General features: G+C 38.9%; 1 protein-coding gene across 1 annotated transcript in view; it reads right to left on the bottom strand.

Annotated features, from left to right (window-relative positions):
* The window catches only part of CLVS1 (clavesin 1), a 196,784-nt gene extending 190,525 nt beyond the window's left edge, over window positions 1-6,259 (bottom strand). Inside the window, exon 1 of the mRNA XM_002915715.4 lies at window positions 6,114-6,259. The gene's annotated coding sequence lies outside the window, so the exon portion shown is untranslated. The remainder of the gene's footprint in view (window positions 1-6,113) is intronic.
* Window positions 6,260-24,959: the final 18,700 nt, after the last annotated feature.

Here is a 24,959-nt window from a genome sequence, read left to right as displayed (position 1 = left end):
ATGACCTTGTCCTGCCTCTCAGTGTAGGTGCTTTCTCTACACCACTCTGGATACTTGTGCCCTCACAATAACTCCCTCACACAACAGGTACACACCCACACCCCACCAGTCCTAAGGAAGATCATTTAAAGGATGTTGTAAAACTGGCCAGATTTGGGGAGGAAAGAGTATATTGTTGTCATGACCAGGAAGATAAACTCTATAAAGCCAGAATATTGTTTGAAATATAAGAACATCAATAAATAATGAAAATACCTCAAATATGTATTGCTTTGGGATGTTTTTAGTAATACAAAAGAATAATTTTAAGTACACATAAATTTAAATTAATACCAATATAAAATGAGAAACTATACCAGTATTTGTTTTATAAGAAAAAAAACGAAAGATGAATCTGAGGGATAAAACTTTCCACATGGAAGTCTAATCAACTACCTCCTCCATTAGTAGGGGTGGAAGTTATGTCTCCAAATTTTAAACGAATATTGGATTAGATCAACCCCAATGGCTCTTCACCTTTCTAAAATCTCACTTCAAAATTTTTAACTGAGTATGTTTTTCCCCTAGGAATGCTGAAAGGAATTTTTATACTGAATGAAATAAAAATAGATGTTGCTGATACATCTAGACCAAAATTGAAAATCACAATGAGCAAAAATCTTTTTTTCCCCCAATACAACTGTATTGGAAATCTTTCCTGAAAGATGATATGCTCCCTTACTGCCAGTGGTACCTACCTTTAATCCTCAGGGGTTGGCTGATTGCAACATTCTTTGGTGCTAACCAGAAAAAAGGGGTTTTGGGGTTTTTTCCCCCAAATGATGAATTTGAAACTGACCATGAGGGCTTGTAGGACTTCTCTGCATAAGTACTGGCAAAGGAGCATAAATCCTGTGAGTAACTGATTTGTTCCCAGTCCATCAGCATTTTATCAAACATTACTCAACTTGCAGATAGGAACTAGCTATACCAGCGGCAGGGAGAGAATTCTAGAAGGATAAAGGGGAGAACTTTAATCATCTGAAAATGTCGTGTGACCAGAATTCAGCCCCTGGCTCACCGTCAAATTTCCATCACCTTTAACTTAGTTCTAGCCCAGGGCTCACCCTTGCCACATAAATATTCATTGTGTTGATTCCCTTGGCTCTCTTTAAAATAGCAGCTAAGCACGGTCATCTGCTCCCATTTGCTCTTGCTCTTAAGAAAGATTAAAAGTAAATTGGAAGGAGTTCTATCAGAGTAGAGACACTGAGAGCTTCTGCTCAAAATAAATGCCAGGTCAGAATTAGAATAGTCTGGAACTCTGAAAATGGACCTTTTGACAGAGGATTGTGTCCTGTGTTCTAGAACAACTTACACAACTTTTACTCTTTTAGTTGGCTTTGGGGCAAATAATACAAGGAGTTGAAGGAAAAGACAACTGGCAGGGAAAGCATGGGATTTTTCTGCCTCCTCACTATAGACAAGTATTTAGTTGTAGCAGTGTTTACCTTATACTTCACTATATTTTAAATAAAAACAATCTACAGGGAAAAATTTATTGAGACATAGAAAATAAGACTAAAATGTTTTTCTACACTATTAAACTATCCCCATAAGAAGTCATTGGCAGTCAATGCCCCAATTTAAAATTTAATTTCAGTTGTGCTTCTTAGGAGTATCAGTGGGAGGGGAAGGAAAAAACAAACATGTGACTCTTCTGCCATCAAGGGAAGAGGGTATTTCTCTAAGAATAGACTCTTTAGAGGAAGAGGATCTGGACAGATGTAAGAAAGGCAGGGCTCACCCAAAGATGGCCACTAAATCCACTTGCCCTCCTTCCCTCTCAGTGTTTTCCCCAGCATGTGGATGGGACTGGGACCCTTCTTCTGGTTGTGCTTAAGCAGATGACATTAGCCACAGGAAACAAAGGTAAGAAAACTGCCAGGTGAAGGTGGAACCCAACACGGTGCATATGGCTGAGGTGGCAAGAAGGGGGTTATTTGTATCACTTTCTCCTCAACTAAGCTATAATTTCTTAGCTACTATTACCTCAGAACCTGGAGTGGTTTTTGTTTTGTTTTAGTATGAGTGCCATTATTTACTAATCAGACATCAAGATAGGAATGTTCAGAAAGAAAAGAACTGTTGTCTTTCTTCTCAAAGTGTGGTCCGTGGGTCAGTAGCATCAGCAGCACCCAGGAGCTTATTGGGAATACAGATGTTAGTACTCACCCAGACCTGTGGAATGGGTACCAGAATTCCCAGGCAATTTGTATGAAGTTTTTTGGGAAGCACTGATCTAGAGGATTTGTAGTGAATCAAAAGGGTTGAGAAGGTAGGTTCATTACCTCTGAAGTCAGAGCTCACACTGTCTGTGGACAGCAGCACTACTCTGTCCAACAGGAGAGTAAAAACACTTCCAGTGTACTCACTCCTTTTAGAATACCAACACTCACAAAAGCTTATCAGATCACTCCATTATTTTTGCACACATGCTTGTGTGCTCTGTCAATAAAAAGCAATGAAGAAAAGAAGGAGGGGGGAAGCAAGAGATGTTAAGAGAAAAGGAGGGAGAAAGAGAAGGGGGACAAGGAAAAAGAGGAGAATCTCACATGTTTATTTTGTTTTATTTGGCCATACATCACACTAGAGGTCTCTTATTTATAAAACCTATAATGTGAGCCCCTCTGCCATTTCCAGGCCCACAATTTCCCTTCCTCCAAAACCATAGAAGAATGAACACTGAATACACTATGTACTTGGCACGCATAAAGGTATGGAACTTTATGTAAGACATTTGAACAGTAAGAGGAGCTGAATTGACAAGATGTTATCTTAAGGAGAAGAAATGAGGAAAGTTGCTTTGCATAATATCTATGAATTGGAGATGTGGCTAAAAGGGTCCAGAAGACAAGATCAATCATCTCAACACATATAGGGAAAATTGCTGCTGGCTCAGAAGTCAAGAAGACAGGCTCATGGAAAATTAGCCTCCTACACAGAAAACTTTCTCTGATACTCCCTGTCATGTGATAACAGGTCTATGAAAGGGGAGAGGATTGGGTTACCTGGCCAGAGAAGATATGATAAAGGGCTATGAGGGGCAGCAGAGGTAGTGAAGAATAATGAACTTATTAACTGAATAAACGAAAGGGGTTTTTTTGGGGGGGGGAGGGAAGAGGAGTGACCAGTTGATTTCCACATCCATGAAAAATCAAACCGAAGAAGGCAAACTTCTGTTAAGCTGAGACGAACTTAGATAGAAAAGTAAGCACGGTCCTCTCTAGAGAGATATAACGCTTGGGATTGATGTTAGGAGGTTGCAGACTTGAAGTAATTCACATTGTGGATCTTCTCCTGAAACAAATTTATTCAAGTGAAATCTGGATAAAATGAACAGTAATCAAAATAATTAAAATTTGGGAGAAGGGTGTAATGTAGGGAAAGATCTCTCTTGGCAATGTTGAGGGGTATTTCCAGGCAGATGACATGCAGCCAAGCTTCATATTTTGTACACTAATTTTGCTGTGTTACCTCCTGTCTCAGTCACCATGTAACAGGAAAGGAGAGACGATCCAGGTCTGAATACATTTACTAAGGATGACTCTGCTTTGAGGAAGTGTGTAAAGTCATGAATAGACTTCACAGGGTTAATCAGGTGTCCTTTAGTAAAGCTTGCAAAAGTAAGGAGACACCACTAGTTCTCAAGAGTTCCTGATTCCCCCTTTTGGGAGAGAAAAGTTTGCCAGCTTTACGCTCCATGATTCTAAAAGGATGTGCCCCTCTGTGAACATGTCTATAAAAGTGTATGATGCCACTCCGATGGAAAATGTTTCCTGTTCACCTTTAAATCCATTATAAAAAGGAGAAAGTTCTGTTACTGAAAATAGGAAAAAAGTAAAATAGCCCTTAATAGAAAAACGAATAAAAAGAGAAGCCAGGATAGTAGCACTGTATAAAAATTAATAAGCCCAGCATAATATTTCATCAGAGAAAGGCATTGCTTCTGAGACAGATGCCTGTAAATCTCACTGAAGCAGCATTGGTTTGAAATTTCCCCAACCTCAGGAAATTGTATTCAGCACAGGAAGACAGCAGCATTGGAGACACTGGATTCCTGGCCTGAGTTTCAGGTTTGAAGCAGCCAGAACTGGCAACACGTACACCTTAAAAAATTATCTGGGATGAACCATTGTTTGCAAACAGATAAGGGAATATTAGGAATCTTGTTTCTATGGGACTTGAGGGGTCTTGTTTACCGTGAACATCAACAATCTAAGGACGGTACATAAATGAGCAAATTTTCTTCTTCTCTAAAATCCATTTCACCAGATACTTTCACTAGTTTTCTTAGTTTGAGTTCAAAAGTGAGTGAATTTTAGAGACAAATCAAATGATGCCAATGTTTATGTAATTAATGGCAGTAAGTAATTTTTGAGAAAATGCAACTATTCCTCATTCCAGAAGAGTATTTGGTGTGAATTTTTCCTCAAAACTTCTTTCAGAAGCTACTTGTTCATGACTATTTTTTATTTTTGACAACATTAGTGAGCCAATTTAGACCAAACTTGCTTTACTGACTCTTTTTCTTTTTAAGAAAACAGTCTAAATGTACAAGAGTGATTTTTAAATGAGGCTTTTCTGTGCTCTGGTTTAAACTTGATTTTGACATGTGACCTGACACCATTCTCATATGAAAAGAGAATCCATCTCATTTTTAATTAAGATGTTCATTTTATGAAAAATAATTTGCAAAAAAAAACCCATCCACCCAATATTTTGCTGCTCAGTTATAACTGAATAAATGGGTATTCGTTGAAAGATTTTTATTTATGACAGACTCAGGTACTTATTTTCAGTTGTTTCTTAGCTTTTATAAAACAGAAGACCCTGGATAAATTAAAGAGGTGCTATGACTTGGGTTTGGACCTTCAAGATATTTGAAAGATGTTTCAACTTCCCTTCAGCTAAGATAGAAAATGATAGTAGTCTAAGAGCAGAGCTTGGCAGAACATAGTTACATAAAATGCTTTTTCAATTTTTGCACTCTATTACCCTTTACTATTATGGGAAAATGGTGTTATCGCCTGATTACTGAGAAAGCACACAAAAATCTCGCCTTCCAAATCCGAGTCAGTCCTTGACTAGTGATGAACAAAGACAGGCCATCTGCTCTGAATATCATTACTACTTTGGCCTTTTGGGCAAGGGATCTATCTTTTCTGCTTCGAAGAGAGGTTTAAGATTGGAAAATTGAAATAAGTAGACAGGAAGAGACATTTGAACAAATAACACTTTCCAGCGAGAACCACATTTGTTAGATTATTATCACCAACATTTTAATTTTTACTCTGGCCACAGAGTTAATCTTTGGGGTCTTCATTTTACAAAACATTTCACTAAAAAACTTAATTCCGGAGTTTCTGTAATAAACGCTTAGGAAGGAAAAATTGGCGTGTGGGTGAATATGAGTCATCAGTCACCCCCACCCTGCTTCCTGGTGATTCTCCATTGGAAAACCAGAAACACGGATTGAGCTTACATATCTCTTTTACCGGAATAACACCGTACCCCAGGCCATGTTAATTTCCTGAACTAAACAGCCCCTAATCTGCTGAAAGGCAGCTGGCTAACTGCTGGTGTCTGGCAAGTGCCCCATCTGTCCCCCTGCCCTGGGTCTCTCTCTGTCCTGGCTTCACTTTCCTTTTCTCTCAAGCAGGCGTCTCGTTGTTTTCAAGGGTGTCATCCACCTGAACTTTCCTTCCTGTACCTGAAAACTTGGGTTCTTTTGCTCAACCCTGCGGACCTCGGGCTTTGTCTAAGTGACAAGACACAGTTGTGTTGACTGTAGTTACGGCGCTGGTGATGGTGGAGATCATGACGGTGATGGTGGAGAGATGGGGGTGCTGATGGTGTAAGGGAGCGCAGGCTGAGCGGGCGCCGGGAGGAGGAGGATGGACCGCGAAGACGTGGAAAGTGGGGAGCGGAAGGGATGGAGTGCGGAGGGATTGCAGATGGGAGCTGTCCACGCACCGAAGTGCTGAAACGCCGCAGCCATGGCATCGCAAGAGCTGGGGGGAAAGGCGGGGAGGCGCTGCAAATACAGAAGGGAGAAAAAAGGCAACAAATACCTTCACACAGCCGCTCAGCCTTGCTTTAGGAATGTGTTTCTGCAGGTGTCCTCGCTGCTGAGCTGAGTGGGTGAGATCCCCTATTCTGGCAGGTTCGGGCTCAGATTTCTCTAGAAAGCTGTGAATGAGAGCCCCGGCTCCACGGGGCTGTGATTTTGGTAGGAGGCGTGTGCGCCGGAGACTCTGTCCTTCTATACCAAGCCTGGCTTTCCCCTGGGTCCTAAGTGCCTCCGCACCGCTGCTTTTCCCCGAGTCCATCAAGACAAAACCAAGAATTGTCGTAATTTTGTAACATCTGGGACAAGAAGTACCGGAACCGTCACTCCCCACCCCCACCAACTACCACCAATCTTAAAAACAGAATCTTTTAAACAGATTAATGCAACCTCTGAAACAGACCCGTGTGTGTGTGTGTGTGTGTGTGTGTGTGTAAACTTAACAAATGAGAAAGTATCACAGAACTATGGGGAAAAGCACGGATTTTATTTTATTAACAAATAGTAGTGAGAAAATTAACAATTTGAAAAAGGCCCAAATTAAGTCTCATGGCACCAAAATTAACTACACAGAGATTAAAGAGCTAAATAAAAAAGTAAAATTATTTTAAAAAATCAGCTAGAAAAAAGAAAGAAATATTTTAAGGATAGAGAAGCTTTTTTAAGCACGAGAGGAATAGAAGCAATCACCTCCCCCCCAAAAAGATCAGTAAGGTCGGGTGTATAAAAATACTTTAAAATACAAAAATATCATAAAAGGGTAAATACAAATGACCATTTGGAAAAATTACAAGAAATATATGTTTCATATGGACAATATCTCATATCAAAAGAAAAACTCTAACGGATTAAGAGGAAACAAGAGAAAGAGCAAACGACAAAGAATTCACTAAGGAAAGGTGAATGAGTAATAAACATATTTTTAAAAACCAACCTCACCAGTAAACAGATATATATACAACTTAAAATTAGCACCCAGGCGCAGTTTTGGCTGAGGTTTTAAGTCTACTTAATGTCTTACACTGTTACAATTGTAACAATACTACAGTAACAGTAAGAAAATTAACCTTTTTTATAGGTCTATTTTGTAACATACATCAAGTATCATAAATGCACATGCATATAGACTAAATAATTCCGCTGTATGCACCTTCTGCTGAGGTTATAATCAGATATGTAGATAAAGATTTATGTACATTAATTTATAAATAAAGTTTGTCAAACAAATAAAAGCATTAAAATTGTATATAGCCTGTAATATTTGCAGCTATTAAAAACATATTTTTGAAAACTATTAATAACAAAGAAAAATGCTCAGAAAATGGTAAAGAAAGTCAAGATACCCAAAACAGTACTCTCCTCCTGCCCCAAATCAAGTTGGTAAGTTCATAGGATAGCATGATGAGATTATAGGTAAATTTGCTTTCTATCAAGTTGAACAATTTGAATTTCTTCCTTGTGTTTATCTTAAGTTTCCATATTTAATAAAAGAAGAAAACTTATGAAATATTTTAAAGCAATCTTTTTATCGTATATATCATGGAGAATTTAAACTTATCAGAATTGTTCCAACCATGATGTAGCATTATGTATTTATTTACATATGTGTTTACTGTCTCTCTCTTCAATAGAAAGTTAACACCACGTGGTAGAAATTTTTCTATTTTGTTCACTACTATTCTCAAACTTCTAGAAGTGTGCTTGGAACATCATAGAGGTCAGTAAATATTTGTTGAATAGAAGAATAATGCTGAATGAATGAGTGAATGAATGATAAAAGCCTCCCACAAATACATGTATTTTAAAATATTTTATAAAGTTATGAATTTCATATAGAAACATATCCAAAAAGCATACCCCCCCCAATGATCAGAAGTTGCTGCTGAGTTTGATCACAGATAAATAAGCTCAGTTAAAGGGGCATCTTCTAAGATATACCTAACCATGGACATGACTTGCAAAGTGGCATGAAATGCGAATTTTTTAAAAGAAAAATTTTCTCTAATTTTCGCTCTAATACCCTTCATCTTTTTAAAAACTTTATGATGTCTGAGATGTTAATGTTAATTATTCTGTTCTTCTTCCTCCCTTTCTCCTTTCTATAACCATTCACAGAAATGTAAACCAAGACCAAGACCTAGGTGTTTCATAAGCCTATGATTAAAAATCCCTTTTCAAAGTTTAAAATGAATTTGGATACCTTTGTTCAGCTGATATTCCCTTCCAGTTTTTCTTCACTGTCAGCTGTGATTTTTTAATGACATCAGCGATAACCTTACCAATTTTATTTATATTTTCTAAGAGGTAAAGTGAAAAAAAAAATCACACACACGGGTGTATATATGTGTATATATGTGTCTGTGTATATATGCTCTCTTTCTTGAGAAATCTTTTTTTAAAAAGATATATTTATTTGAGAGAGAGAGAGAGAGCAGGGGGGAGGGGCATAAGGAGAAGTAGAGAAAGTCTTAAGCAGACTCCATGCTCAGTGCAGAGCCTGAGGTGGGGCTCAATCTCACGGCCCAGAGATCAGGACCAGAGCCAAAGCCAAGAGTCAGATGCTTAACCAACTGAGCCCCCAGATGTCCCTTGAGAAATCTCTGTAAAGGAAAGCTATCCCCACTGTTATGAGACTGAGACATAAACCCAGAATGCTCCTGCTTGATCATGTGATATACTCTACATAGGCAGAAAACTGTAAAAGCTACTGGCTGCCAGAATATAGTCTTATATTCCAAAGGTTTTAAAAACAATTGTAAATTGTACCTGTAGTGATCCCAGTGAAAAAAAATCGCCACTTTTATTGGTGATTAGAACAGATATGCTTGACATATTAAAAGGTCTACTTCTTCCCAAAGTGCCAGTGAAAGTGTATCATTTCCCTTTACTTTCATGAGTATTACCCCTGTGTTGTTTGTGGTAAAACTTACCTTTCCAGACCATTTAAAACCCTGTAAGAACAACTGTCCTTTATGGAGTGCATGTGTCTTTACTACGCTGAATCTTTTTATTTCCTGGTACCAGATTGTCTCTGCTCAAAGCTTCTACCTGCTAACTACAAATCAGAGGCTTCTATCATGGGTTTCTTTTCCTTACGCAATCTGATGGACATTGTGCTGGTATTTTGCACACTCTACTCCAACTCTATCCCAGCTCCTCACACGACTGCTGTCTATGTATTTGTTTGCTGGATTTCTCCATGTACCCCTTGATGTATAAGCAGCCAATCCCAAGGGTGAATGTGTGGCCTGTTCACAAGCGTCTTTCATGCTGCCTGACCTTGTGCCTGATATTCCCAAATCAGTTACTCATTTCTGTACTACCCTGAAGAACCTTGTTGCCATTAGATTGGCTGTTTGAATGAGGGTAGGAAGGTCATTGTGTGTGGGCTAGTGACAGGTCTCTGTCTAGGTCTGCCAAGTGGGTGCACTGAAGTTGAGAGCCCATGCAGAATGGGATAATTAATACTCAGAGAAATCTTGATATTTATAACAAAGCTGTTAGATGATATCATAATGGCAAAACAACACATTTCTAAACCACTGCTTTGCCTTGCTGTTTAAGGACTGAAAAATGTATGAGGAGTAAGGTCAAATTGCAAAACAAAGAATATTTTAGCTATTCTTTTTGTTCTCCCTGAAGTTTTGTGATGTACATCTCAATGTATGATCATAAAAGATTGTCACTGATATTTTTATTATTTAATGTGCAGGCCCATTTTGAAGTTTTGGAGTTTGTATTAGTCAGGATAGGTTAAGTAATACTGAAAGAACAAAGCAACTCCGCAGCCCAAGTGGCTTCTCCCAAAAATGGTTTCTTTCTTGTTTATACTTATTGGGGTATTGCTGGGAAAGTGGGGCTCTCTTCCACCTACTTATCCAGGGGCCAGGGAAGGAATTGCCATAGCAGGGAAGTATCATGCATGGAGAACTGGGGGCTGCTCTTATGCTTCAGCCTGTAAGTAACACTCATCACTTCTGCTCATGGCCCATTGAACAGAACAAGACACAGAGCCCTGCCAAATGCAAGGGGGCTGGGAAATATGGGCAAGCACAGGACTATTTAGTGAGTAGTCAATGTTTCTGCATCAGCTTACCCTTGTGGTTCCTAAAAATCTCTTAGTTTCCTTCTTAACACTCAATCCACCTCCAAAGAGTCCTTTAGTCACTTCATCCAGTTCCAAGATCTAGAGCTCTAGGTTTTATGCAGTTGTTTTACATCTACTACACATCTGGATGTGATCCCTTGCTCTGGAGATGTATAAACAAAAATAAAAATTATTTACAATGCCCTCCCCCTCCCCCACCAACACACCTAATAGACAATAGTAAAAGAGAGGCTGGGTAACACAATTANAATTAATGTTCTCATTCAGAAAGAGAAGAGTGGGAAGATATCTGGCAGTCACTGAGCCCAGCAATTCTGAAGTCACCCCGGACAGATGTGGCAAGGATGTCCTACACTGGTGCGAAAGAGTTTTTTTTTATTAGGGCCTTACTCTGGTCTCTGGGAAAGCTTCCTATTCCTTTGTTCTCCATGGCCTCTGGCACCAAAGTTTGAGAGGTTTTTGTGTTGGTTTTCTTTTTTTTTTTTTTCATTATACTCCTTGGCCCCATTCAAAATGGGATTACAGAATATGCCCTCAGTTAAAATTGAGTTTCTAATTAAGGCTCAATTTCTGTTTTATTTGGGTTTCAGCAAACATCCAGTTCTTTAAGTAGCAACATGCACTCAAAAACCACACAACCACATAATTAAACATTTATAAATTCTAGCATTTATTTCCTCAAAAGGCTAAATGGGTAAGCAAGCATTAACATGTGGGAAAGTGATGTACACACTAAATCTCTGAATTGGTCAGTCTTTCTCTGTCTTGACCACTACCAGACGTTTTCTGTTCATTGATGTTTCAATATTTCTTGGAGCAATTCAGGAAGCCAAAGTCATGGGTTGCTCCAAAAGAAGTTGATCCTGCAATAGGTTGTATGTTTCTTCCAGATGGAACCTGGATGGCATTGATAGAGCTTACATTCTACTTGGTCCAAAGTGACAGCATTCAGAGTTACATCATTAAGCTGAAATGTCCCCAGATTGCCATATGCTAACCTATCCTGAGCAATGCGGCAGTATGCTTATCAAAGTAGTATTTCCTTTGGAGTGACATAATGTTTAAGGTCAAATTAAGTTCACATCTAGCCAATTTCCCATGTAAAGCAGTTGCAAGCAAGTGATTTCAAATGGGATGAGGCATCCTTTACAATATTTTGAAACATACATACCTCAACTTCTTTAAGTGATGCAGTTCTTCGACCAACTCCCTTCCCATAGGAGACTGGGGGCCAAAGGATAATTTCAATTCTCTGAGGTCCACAGGCTTTTTACTGCAAGTTCATAGTTTCCATGGAAGTATAATTCTCTGAAGACTAGAGGTGCATTGTCTGTCTGATTTCATCAGTCCTATGTTCCAGTATATACACCATGGTTCTTTGGAGACATATATCCCAGATCTGCTGTATTTATTTGCTTTTTCAGCCCCAAACCTCTCTTAATGTATTTGAGCCTCTCTGGAGTAGTACGTGATAAAGCCAAATCCTGTATCTGATCTTTTCCTTGAGAAATTCTAAATCATTGAGAGCTTTTAAGTAAGCATGAAGGTCACATCCTAAATCAGATTCTTGCTAAAAAAAAAAANAGCCCTGCCAAATGCAAGGGGGCTGGGAAATATGGGCAAGCACAGGACTATTTAGTGAGTAGTCAATGTTTCTGCATCAGCTTACCCTTGTGGTTCCTAAAAATCTCTTAGTTTCCTTCTTAACACTCAATCCACCTCCAAAGAGTCCTTTAGTCACTTCATCCAGTTCCAAGATCTAGAGCTCTAGGTTTTATGCAGTTGTTTTACATCTACTACACATCTGGATGTGATCCCTTGCTCTGGAGATGTATAAACAAAAATAAAAATTATTTACAATGCCCTCCCCCTCCCCCACCAACACACCTAATAGACAATAGTAAAAGAGAGACTGGGTAACAATTAATGTTCTCATTCAGAAAGAGAAGAGTGGGAAGATATCTGGCAGTCACTGAGCCCAGCAATTCTGAAGTCACCCCGGACAGATGTGGCAAGGATGTCCTACACTGGTGCGAAAGAGTTTTTTTTTATTAGGGCCTTACTCTGGTCTCTGGGAAAGCTTCCTATTCCTTTGTTCTCCATGGCCTCTGGCACCAAAGTTTGAGAGGTTTTTGTGTTGGTTTTCTTTTTTTTTTTTTTCATTATACTCCTTGGCCCCATTCAAAATGGGATTACAGAATATGCCCTCAGTTAAAATTGAGTTTCTAATTAAGGCTCAATTTCTGTTTTATTTGGGTTTCAGCAAACATCCAGTTCTTTAAGTAGCAACATGCACTCAAAAACCACACAACCACATAATTAAACATTTATAAATTCTAGCATTTATTTCCTCAAAAGGCTAAATGGGTAAGCAAGCATTAACATGTGGGAAAGTGATGTACACACTAAATCTCTGAATTGGTCAGTCTTTCTCTGTCTTGACCACTACCAGACGTTTTCTGTTCATTGATGTTTCAATATTTCTTGGAGCAATTCAGGAAGCCAAAGTCATGGGTTGCTCCAAAAGAAGTTGATCCTGCAATAGGTTGTATGTTTCTTCCAGATGGAACCTGGATGGCATTGATAGAGCTTACATTCTACTTGGTCCAAAGTGACAGCATTCAGAGTTACATCATTAAGCTGAAATGTCCCCAGATTGCCATATGCTAACCTATCCTGAGCAATGCGGCAGTATGCTTATCAAAGTAGTATTTCCTTTGGAGTGACATAATGTTTAAGGTCAAATTAAGTTCACATCTAGCCAATTTCCCATGTAAAGCAGTTGCAAGCAAGTGATTTCAAATGGAATGAGGCATCCTTTACAATATTTTGAAACATACATACCTCAACTTCTTTAAGTGATGCAGTTCTTCGACCAACTCCCTTCCCATAGGAGACTGGGGGCCAAAGGATAATTTCAATTCTCTGAGGTCCACAGGCTTTTTTACTGCAAGTTCATAGTTTCCATGGAAGTATAATTCTCTGAAGACTAGAGGTGCATTGTCTGTCTGATTTCATCAGTCCTATGTTCCAGTATATACACCATGGTTCTTTGGAGACATATATCCCAGATCTGCTGTATTTATTTGCTTTTTCAGCCCCAAACCTCTCTTAATGTATTTGAGCCTCTCTGGAGTAGTACGTGATAAAGCCAAATCCTGTATCTGATCTTTTCCTTGAGAAATTCTAAATCATTGAGAGCTTTTAAGTAAGCATGAAGGTCACATCCTAAATCAGATTCTTGCTAAAAAAAAAAAATATTTGGTTTTAATGGACTTTTCCCAAATGCTTTCTTAATTTTATCTTTTTCTTGGGGAGCACAAATTAATTGGTTTTTCCAGCATGGCAAGTTGTTGGATTTCTGGAAGTTTCTACTTTTTTTAATTTCTACTTATAAAATCAGCCACTTCTTATTTTACTATGTTGCAAAGTACAGCAAATAATAACCAAGGAATTGCTAACACTTTGTTTTTCACCTTCTCCTAGGACTGTGAGTTCTTTAAGCCTACAATCTTACCCTTAAGTTACTGCAGGTGACAGTTGTACCAAATGGTTTCTCACTCCATAATACGGACCATTATCTTTCCTACCTTCAATATCAGCCTCCTAACCATGTGTCACCAACCCCTAAATCAACACTACACAATTTATTCTTTAATACAGCACTCTTCTTCCAGGATGTGATGGTGATAACAAATAAACCCAAAGATTTCAGAGTCTTAGTACAATAAAGTTTTATTTCTCGTGCTGGAGGTTTAGTGCTGGTTGGCAGAGAGATGGAGATTAGGGGAGATGGAAGAATTCTGCTCCACAAAGTTAGGCTCTGGAAAGTTCCATCACTTGGAAATTCACCATGATAGGGGGGAATAGATACATGAGAACTCACACTTACTCCTATTGCTGGCACCTGGATGTGACATATATCATTTCTACTCATACACCATGGACCAGGATAAAACCTTTGGTCTTAATTGACTACACAGAGCTGGTAATAGTGAGGGGAGTGTTTGATGTGCAGTAGAATTTATAAGGGAAATGCAAACTTAATCTCATTTCCACACATGAAAGACTAAACATAAACAAGTAACAATGCATCATCAGGTACTGATACTCAACCCAGAGAATTACTGAGCAGGACTGAACAGCAGGAAGTGCACAAGGTTGGGAACTCTTGACAGAAGGAGTAAAGTAATTCAACTTGTAATAGATGTCTATTATATTTCAAACAAGGAAGCATAACCACTGCTATCAGAATTACTATTTCTATGACTTGAAAACCAAAGAGCTCAGTAATCAACATCCACATGATTGAAGAAAGAGCGTGGGACTTGGAAATAGAAGTTTGGTTTAGTCTCTGCCTCTTACTAGCTGTGGGATCTCAAGTGAGTTACTATAGTAAACACATGTGTTCTGTCTGGCCAATGGTCCTTTGTAGAACCTCCTTTTCCTGTTATCAAATAGTTCTGTCCAGACCATGTTGTGGGAGAGCACTTGACCCTGGTCAGTCACCACTGCAGAGCGTTACTGTGGATAAAGTAGGAAGGAGTGAAGCCAATGAGAGTTTGGAGACATATGGAGATTGAGTCTTACAGGTGCCATTTCTTGTCTCAAGGTCTTGGTTCCTACATCTCTTCCTTCAATTATCTAAGCCACATGAACCAGCCCATCAAGCCAATTTGAATTAGCTTTTCATCATTACTATTAAATAGTTTTGTTTAATTCTGCTGACTTCTCTAAAATAGTTTGAAGACACCTTACTCCTCAGACCCTAATTTCCCTGTAAGACCTAGTCCTATAAGGAAAGTCTACCTCCCAGAAAATAGGACATCTTGGGAGATGGAGACCCAACCTTGGGAGAAGGAAACGAGAACTGGTGAGTTTGACTGGCATTATCCATACTAGGATGTGCCTATGAGACTTCTTACCATTGAACCAGATTACTTTGGAGAATCCTAATCTTTTCCACATGAATCTCCCCTTTCTTAGGGCAAAAAGAGACAGTTAAGTACTAAAAACCAAACATTTTAATTCCCCAAAAACCCCTCCAAAATGTAAGCATATTTTGGGGAGGGGTTATTCATTATGTCATAATAACTATACTACTGTCTTTCAGATTGGAAAGAACAGATCTGTCATTTACTCTATCAAATGGGAGCTTATTATAAATATACACAGTTTGTAATAATAATAGTAGTAGCTAAAATTTATGAAGCTTTTACTATGTGTACACAATAGAGCAAGAACTTTACAAGCATACGTCATTGAATCCTCATAGCAATCCCATGAAGGAAGTGCATTTATTGCCCCCATTCTACTAGGGAAACTGAGTCATAAAGTGGTTAAGTACATGCCTGAATTATTTGGGTGCCTGGGAGCATAACGCATGTCTGTTCCCAAGGTCGGTGCTCTTAATCACTATTTTACTGCACTACACGAATCCCAGAAGAATTGGATAATCAGTCCTCCAGAAGAACTGAAAGGTGTCATATTTCAGTGCTGCTCCTTGGTCCTATAATCAGGCTTTCTCTTGGCTTCTCCCTCTGCTTCCCCTGCTTGGACAGCTGCTTCTTTCTTCTACTTTCCACTTCATCACTTCTGCTACTCATGCCTTATGCCTACTGCCACCGCTCTCTGTGTCTTTCCTCACTTGACTTACTGAGATTCTCTCTGTGTGTTGCATTCCAATTTTCTTAGAACCACAATATGACTGGTTCACTTAGTCATTGTCAAGTGAAGAGTGTCATTTCAAGGTAAAATGGCTGTCCCATTGCTAGTTGTCTTTTGCCCAGGAATAAGCTTTGTTCTAATTGGTTATGGCCAGGGTGATGATGGGATGACAAAGCTTTAACTGAACAAAGAAGGTACGGCAGAAGCACAGAAAGGGATGGACTGGTAAATGGGAAGATGTTCTCCATATTAGTCTGCTAAGGCTAATAACACAGTAGCATAGAATGGACGGATTAAACAACAGAAATTTCTTTTCCCACAGTTCTAGAGGCTAGAAGCCCAAGATCAAGATGCTAGCAGTGTTGGCTCCTGGTGAGACCTTTCTCCCTAGCTTGCTGACAGTTCCTCATCACGGTGTCCTCACATGGCTTTCTCTCTGTCCATGCACACTCCTGGTGTCTCTGCCTCTTCTTATAAGAACACCAGTCCTTGGATTAGGGCTCCATCTCAGCCTTAATTATCTCCTTATAGGTTTTATCTCCAAATACAGCCACAAATTCATTTACTTCAACAAATGAATTGGGGGCGGGCAGGGACACAATTCAATTGGTAATAGCCCTAAACTTCTTTCCTTACACTCTGGGTCATGAATAGCCCTGAAATTGTCCTCCTCACTGTCACGCTGTTCAAAAACTAATGTAGAATTTCAGCATAGCTCATTTCAAGACTGAAGAAAAATTTACATTTCTTCAGTGTTTTCTGGAAGTTTTTGTAATGAAACTGTTGATTCTGCTCAAGAGAAGGAAACTGCAGAATCGATGGAGAAATCCAAGTCTCTGGGTATAGTTTTGGGAGTCTTTATAATTATCTCTAAGACTGCAAAGGACATGCATTTCTCAAGTGAGGTTTCATGCATTCAAAGGAGAAGACAATAAAATCCGCATGCGCTCGTTAACAAGTAAATAACTGCTTATAAGGGCTAATGTATTTTAAAGTATATGACAAAATATACTCCAGAACTTATTTATTTTTTGAGCTCTTTTATTTGTAAATGGGGGTTCTTTGCCATTAATATAGCAGAGTCCAGGGAAATTCATATTTCGTTTCTTTTAAAAAATAAATTTACTTTAAAATATATGATATTTATTGGGGAACCTGGGTGGCTCAGTTGGGCTTTCAACCCTTGATTTTGGCGCAGGTCATGATCTAAGGGCCCTGGGATGAAACCCAGAGATGGGCTCTGTGCTCAGCAAGGATTCTGCTTGAGATTCTCTCCCTCTCTCTCTGCCCTCACTTTGTGCTTGCGCGCACACATGTGCTCTGTCTCAAATAAATAAATAGATCTTTACAAATAGAATAAAATAAGCAATATTTATTAATGAAGATATTTAATAATCTTTCGATGTTCATTTAGTGTTCCTTTCTATTTCAATATAAAACAATATTTTAATATAAGACTCATGATAAAATAGCTGTTAAGTACCAAATGTCAACAGTATGATTTTAAGAATTGGACTCCTCAGAAACTGGCCATCATTTTGAATTCCAAAGGAAAAATTCCAATACAAGGGATAAACTTCAGCAAATGTGTATTTAGATTCTTTATTTAACATATTTAAACATCTGTTTAATTTAAAAATTAATCCTTTTGCCCCATGCTTCAAATAATATGATTAATAATGTGTTCACAAAATATTTAAGTAGGCTGAGTTTTTATCTTATTTAAAAGAAGATGTTTAAAATTTACTTTTGTCCTCTAGTCATATAATTTTATGCCTTTATAACAAATACTATCATGTTAAATGAAGTCTCATTTCTTCTAGTGAAAATTAATCAATTTCAAAGTTATTAATGTTACTTCTGAAATTCACACTAATCTTAAGAAAAATGTTATTGAGACCCTAAAACTAGGTAAAATATCTACTAGGTCTTGTATTTGATATGTTCAACATCTATATTATATACAAATATTTCATAAATAAGTAATCAAGCAAACCTCCAGCTTATTTGTGTATCTTATTGGACTGATAATTCAAATTTATATTCTTGTGATACAGTTAAAGTTTACATCCTTCCAGTCCCCTTAAACTTTCAGTGAGTATTATAATAGGTGTTCAGAGGAGAATCATGATTTGGGAAATCAGTGCTGTGGGTATACTCTAAATGGAGTCCAGCCATTGTGAGTTCTTCTTTCTGCAAAACTGGAATACATGTGGAATGATTTCTTCAGATCTCTTCAGCAACTGCAAGAGTTTTGTTTCTGAATTTGCAGCTTACAAGCCATTCCTCTGGGAAACCTCTAGAAAAAAAGCTAACTGGTCCTTGGGAATAGGAAGGAGGTAAAGAAAAGGTAGAAAGGATCAGTTTGGGGATATGAGGAAAATGGGGCCCATTTTGGCAAGTGTTGCCCTTGCTCAATGGGGAGCTGGAGCTGGGATGCGAAGAGGAGCTGGCTCTGAGTAAGCACCTTGGCATGAAGACACTGCAGGCAGAGTGGGGTTGTTAGAAGGCAGGAGATAGAGTTAATAAGTGTATTTTTAAGCCCCAAGTGTTTTCAGTCCCGAGTGTAACCTATGTGACCTGCATCACACATTCTAAATGCAATGGGATCACCATTTCCCTGTTTTGCAAATAAGTTCCTTAAATACCCTTCCCCAAGCCTTGTCAGCAGGAAGTCCCCATTTCCTCTGCATTGTCCATGTGCCCCAGAGACTAACTCTATCCAAAGGGAAGTGCTGGCCCCCACACCCAAGGGATCCAGAGAGCAGTTTGATTGGTCACTCCTGCCAGTGTTTCTCAAAGCTACTAGCTATCTCCAGGAGCCTATTCCAACATGGGGGTACCACCTGTCAGGGAGGATGCCTGACATGACTGCAACCTCTGTCCCCAGCTTGGGCTGTCAAGGTTCTAGTTGTCAATACCAGCCTGACCCAGAGGCTGGGGTTAGGAAGACAACTATCCTTGGAATCCAAGGAAAAACCACCCTTAGTGATCTTAAGATGATTTCCTTTTTTGAGAGAGACCCACCTGGTCATCCCACGGGGCCTGATCCTAGACGGGCAGGTAGGGGAGTATTGGAGGAGGGAAATTGCCTTCAACGATCTCAAGGCTCCTGTTTCACTGAAGAAGAAAAAAAGATAGGTAGATAGATAGACAGATAGATAGATAAATTTAATCTGTGATGATATCCAGCAACACACATAACCAAATTAATCTGTGCTACTAACACTGCCAGAAAACTTGGGAAGTTGTGTCCCACATCTCCAAGTTATAAAATCACAGACATTTTTTAACATCTGCTTTGAAGACAAGCCATGGGGGAAAAAAGTGCTCACAAAAAGGAAACATTCACAAGGAACTTTTTGAAACTGTAGAGGTTAAACATTTCCTTGACATCCAAGACTGGTAAGTAGAAATTAGTGTTACAGTACATGATTGCTATTTAAAGAAGTGTACAATGACAGTGTTTCCTCTGCTTAGTGTGTTGTCTTTATTACTGTGTTTAGTGGATAAAAAGAGTTTCATGAGAGAAGAGGCCATCTGTTTTTGCTCACCACTACATCTATCAATAAATTCTTATTGAGTGAATGAGTTTGCTTGAGACCTCAATAATTCCCTCTATTCTGTTTTTCCCCATAAGACCTTGATTTCCCCTACATGGAGTCATTGTCAAGAACAAATAAGGAAATACATGTAAAGCACTTAGCAGGCTCTAAAATTTACGGGAACTAAAGGCAGTAGTCGATTGAAAGGAGAAGCCTCCCCATCAGCACCCATACCTCACCCCCTTCTACACTTCCCCTTGGCTCTGTCCTGTATCCTATGAGGCCTCATGGACATGTGTGTGGACATCCCACACAGCAAAGCTCATCCAACCTTGCCCCCAACCAAGACAACAGGCACACTCAGGAAGCAGGACCTTCTGAAGAGATCCATGCAAGCCCCAGATGCAGGTTTGGGAGCCATGTGGGCAGGATATTCATGCATCCTGGGTACTTGGAATATGGGAGAGTAGGGCAAATTCTGGCTGGACATGCACCTGGGCACCACGAGCCCCTCATTGCATGGTATTAAGTATGCACATGGCCAGGGCAAAAGCTCCCATTGCCCAGCTCTAAGGGCAGTGCTGGTCCTAGGGCTTGCCTGGTACACACTAAGTGCTATATGAATGATGGGAGGAAAGAGAGAGACTTCTGAGCCAGCAAGACCTGACTCTAATTGGATTGAACAGATCAACAGATGTTGAAGTACAAAGATATGGATAGTTGTTGGCTCATTGAATATCATCATCATCATCATCATCATAAATATATGGATAAGGAGGAGTTAAGTCTATAATGGTGGGATAGCAAAACAAGAATCTGAAAAACAAACCAGTTGGCCACAGCTCACCCAAGCATCAGTGAGGTGGCAAAGGTAAGGAAGAAGATGCCAGAGGAAGGACAGAACTTGACATGGGACAGGGAGAATATCAGAGGTCAATGGTAGCCAGTCAGCCAACCCTCTGATCCACTTGGGATATTAGACTGAAGCCAGCTTCCCCTCACATCATGGCACTATCTCCCTACATAAATTGTCCTCCTTGATTTTTTTTTCCAATTCAACCTTTGTGTCTCTTGTCTGTTTTTATATATTAACTAAAATTTGGGTTTTTGGTGCTTTTTTTAAAGCAGAACCCTTCACAGGCACCTATTACCTTGTGTGGTTTTATTCATTCATTTTTTTTTCTTTGAATAATATCAAGTGTAATGTTAGGTGCCAGGAAGACAAAACTGATTAAAAGGGGCTCCTGGGTGGCTCAGTCAGTTAAGCGTTTGCCTTCAGCTTAGGTCATGATCCTAGGGTCCTGGGATCAAGCCCCACTTCAGGTTTCCTGCTCAGTGGAGAGTCTGCTTTTCCCTCTCCCTCTGCCTTTCCTTCCCAGCTTGTGCTCTCTCTCTCTCTCAAATAAATAAATAAAATCTTAAGAAAAAGATTAAGAAAAACTGATTAAGATAAATCCCTTGTCCTTGAGGAGCATAGAGTTAAATAAGGGAGCTGCATATGTGAAAGAATCATTACAGTGCAATCTGATAAGCACTGGATATAGGTATGAAAAACTGCTGTGGAGCACAGAAGAGGTTAAAAAACTAAGCATCTAGTTAATGAAGATCTAAAAACAAATGAGAATATTGCCAGAAAGACCAACTTTCCTGGAGCCTAATGCAAGGGTTTCTTGAGTAATCTTCTTAACTCGTGTAGATCTGCTAGGACTGTTTGGGATCAGCCTGTAGATGAAAAAGAAGAGTAAACCAAGACAAGGGAAAGGTGTTCCAAATCCAAGTGACTAAGAAATAAGAATGAAAGACACAAAAAATAGAATGTAAGCAAAGTTGGGTGTGTGTGGATGGCACCATTTGGAGCAAAAATGATGAAGGAGTGTAATTTTAATGATGAAGTTGTGGCTCTTGATTATCATATTAAAGACACCTTAAGTCAAGATACTACTGCCTCTTACCGCAACTCAAATGATCCTCTTGAAATGAAGTCAGACTGACATACAGATCTGGCATGAGTAATACGATGGCTAAGAGAAAATCATTTCTAAGCATGCCGTAGGTTTTTACTTTTTCATTTTAATCCAGTGATTTGTTCTTTTGAGGAATCAATGGCATTTTAAATGCAAGGATCATCTAGAGATTTATTTGGAAATTGTGACTTTACTTACAGAAACAAATGCTGTAATTTAATCACTTTTACTGGCTGCTCTCTTCATTGTGAAAAATAAGCAATAAATCCCACCTGGGAGGGAGGGGCTGGGGGCTGACCGTAAGACTCAACCCAGCTTTCTCCCTCAACGCAGTCAATTTACTCAACCTCTTGAATGTCCTTTTTATAACTCTTTCTTCTAAAATACTTTTGTGAATCCAAAAGTATGAAATATTATATTAATGAACTTGACCCTTAGTGGGTCCTGACTTTAAGCTCTCGGACGAACATAACCACACATGGAGTAGAAAGAACGCTGGTTGGGGACCCCAGATATTTGTGAGGTCAACTGCTCATGAGACATGTTGCCCATCAGTTACCTGGAATACATTACTTGGCTCACAGATTTCTCATTTCCCTGTCTGTAAAGACTGGGTCACAGATTGAAATACATTTAGATGCCAGACAGGTAATGTCAGCATGTGACTCTGCTCACAGGTCAGACAGTGGTAGTGGTGGGGAACATGGTGGGTATAAGATCGGTTTCCCTCTCCCAAAGACTTTCAAAGCCAAAGTTAAAGAAAGAACAACAGTCTGTAAGACAGAAACTCCTGTAAGACAGGAGTTTCCCTGTTTGCGATCTCTGGGTTAGATATTTCCCTCCCTCCCCAGTTCTCATAATTCTGTAGGCTTTGTTTCTTTGGCTTGAAGTCAAAGTCTCTCAGCATCTGAAATATCCCCCGATTGCTAATCGAGAGGCTTTGAAAACTTCATTAATTCTTTGCACCACCAGAGAGCCTTTCCATAAATTACCTATTTGGTTGCACTCTTTATGTATTACTCAATGATTGCAGCCTTTAAAGCTGTCTGACAACCTTATTTGTACTTGGAGAAATGAACAGAGCTTGTAATATGAATTATGAAGACATCAGAGACTACAAGTGTTAATCAATTTAAGAAAGTAGCACCAAATTTTAAGCAACTTCATTTGGAGAAAAAAGATGTGTTTTAAGACAGTTTTAAGCCACCCAAACTTAAAAATAGCTGGTGATTTTGTCCTCCTTTGCCACGATGTATCTTCAAAATGGAGATAAATTCTTGCGGCTGTTGAAAATCGATTGCAGTGAGATGAAAGAGGGAAATAGCAATTTCCCTGCTTCGATGAAAGCATCTCAAATTTGCCACATGTTAAAAGACACCCAGGTACAAACAGTAATGAGCTCACTAATCAGAATTTGGTTAAGATGAAGGAAGAGAAGAAAGCAACAAGAGAAAAATTTGAAGGAATTAAGTATGTTCTTGCTTAAATGATTCATTGGGGTAGAGAAATGACATTATCAATAACTGTCCAAAAGATTTAAACTCAGGGAAATAGAGGTAATTTCAGTTGGAATAAGTGAGTACATTTAGCAGTAATGCAGGGAAAATAAAGCTAAAGGATGTTTAATCTAACCTAAGCAAATGGCAGCAAAACCTAAAGCAGCATTGAAAGAATAGATCTTATACCATTTTAATCCTCCATTGTCTCTTAGCACAATACTGGGCACAATGAAAAGACTTTACAAATTATTGTTGATTGCCTAGCATCATGTGAAACATTTATAATAAACTGTATGTTGTGTTTCAGATTTTTTATCTGAAATAATTAGCCATTTCTAATTCTTACAAGTTAAAAATGATTCTCCTGTGACCACATAGCTGGCATTAGGACTTTTATATTGTGCTGAGTAACCACCAGGGCCCAGGAACGCTAGTCTCCTTCCCTGATCAATCCATCAATAAAGAGTTAATTAATGGCCTTTTTCATGCCCAAACCTGAGAAAGATTTCTTAATAGCAGTGAGCAGAATTTTTATAAATAAATTAACTCAAAATGGCAATATAGTTACAATAAAATGAAGCATATTTTATGGGTCTTGAAACATAATTATACTAACTTGGAAGGCTCATGTTTGCTATACATATAAAAAGGCAATAAACCCAAATTAGCTATGTACCTCAGTCGTGATTATCATTTAATATATTTGCAATTAAGAAGGATGCTTAGATTAGTCATAAGAAAAGGAAAAACTAAACTCGTATGGAAAGTAGTTTTTTAAAAATCACAGCTGTTTAAGCAGTCTATGGAAAATGTAGGAGTTGCTCTATCTTTCAAGGCTGAAGATAATTTTTTCTATAAAATGATAGTGAGCTACCTACTCCATGCTAGAGGATGAGACAGTATGCAAGGATGGTCCAAAACAAAGAAAATGTCTTAAAAAATAGAAGGCTGTGTGTATGTTTGTGTGTGGGGGGCATATTCATGGCTTATTTTATTTTATTCTACTTTGTTTCTGTTGGTTTTAATTTTTAAAGACAACCAGGAATACAACACAAATTTAGATGCAAGGTTTATAGGATGCTGAACATCAGCTTGGAAAAGGGGAGATTTTACTTTTAATAATACCCTTGATTACATGGATGTTTGGCCTCTTGCAAATAGAAACACACACACACAAACACACACACACACACACACACACACACACACACACACACACACCCCTCCATAGTACTCTCATCTTTATTCAGCATACAAACCCAGGTAGTATGCAGTGAAGGGCTGGGTAGGGAATGAGGGAGGTCAAATCTCAAGAGGACCAGAGTATGCATCTTTTTCTGCAAGTGAAAAAGAACGAAATGAGTTGGTGGGTGAATTGCAATCCCATCCTTACCATCAGCTACCCACTTCTGATATGAATGCACTGTTTCTCTAAGAATGTTCTTTCTAAATAGGGGCCCAGAAGTCAGCCCCAAAGGGAACTGCCTTTGCGTGCTCTGCCATTGGGGTTTTCAGCAATGGGCATTGGAATTCACCTTGCATAGTGTTCCCGTAGTAAAGCTACAGTCTTTTGAATCTGAATCTGAAAAAGCAACGTACTTTTATTCCTTAACGAATATCTATTAGGTATTTATCATGTGCCAAGCACATTTTAGACACTGTCAAATAAAAAAAAAATCAGATTTATCAGAGAGACTTAAAGAATTATTGCAAGGAGGGGAGGAATTATTGTCACAGAAAGCATGATGCACCCATAAGATCTGTAAGCACCCCAAGGGTTAGGCAAAAAAGTTTTTCTTTTGTAAGAAAGAGCAAAGAAGATAAAGAAGTAAGTGTGGGGGAGTAGGATGGGGGAGTTGGCCTGATCAGGGGTAGATAAGAGGACATCTCACCCTGTGGCCAGCCAATTCTTACGTGTCTGCTGGCTCATGCTGAGGGTAGGCTGAAGTTTAGTGGTCTGTGGGATAGAGAAGACATTAACCAAAGTTTGGTTCACAAGCAGTTTATTCCATCTGATCAGTGGAGACAAGCAGAGCAGCTAATCCCTTGTGGGGAAAAGAATAGGAA

This window comes from Ailuropoda melanoleuca, chromosome 9 (assembly GCF_002007445.2).
Source record: "Ailuropoda melanoleuca isolate Jingjing chromosome 9, ASM200744v2, whole genome shotgun sequence".
Taxonomy (NCBI): domain Eukaryota; kingdom Metazoa; phylum Chordata; class Mammalia; order Carnivora; family Ursidae; genus Ailuropoda; species Ailuropoda melanoleuca.
The sequence above is the reverse complement of the archived record's forward strand: the minus strand, read 5'-3'. Positions and strand labels throughout refer to the sequence as shown.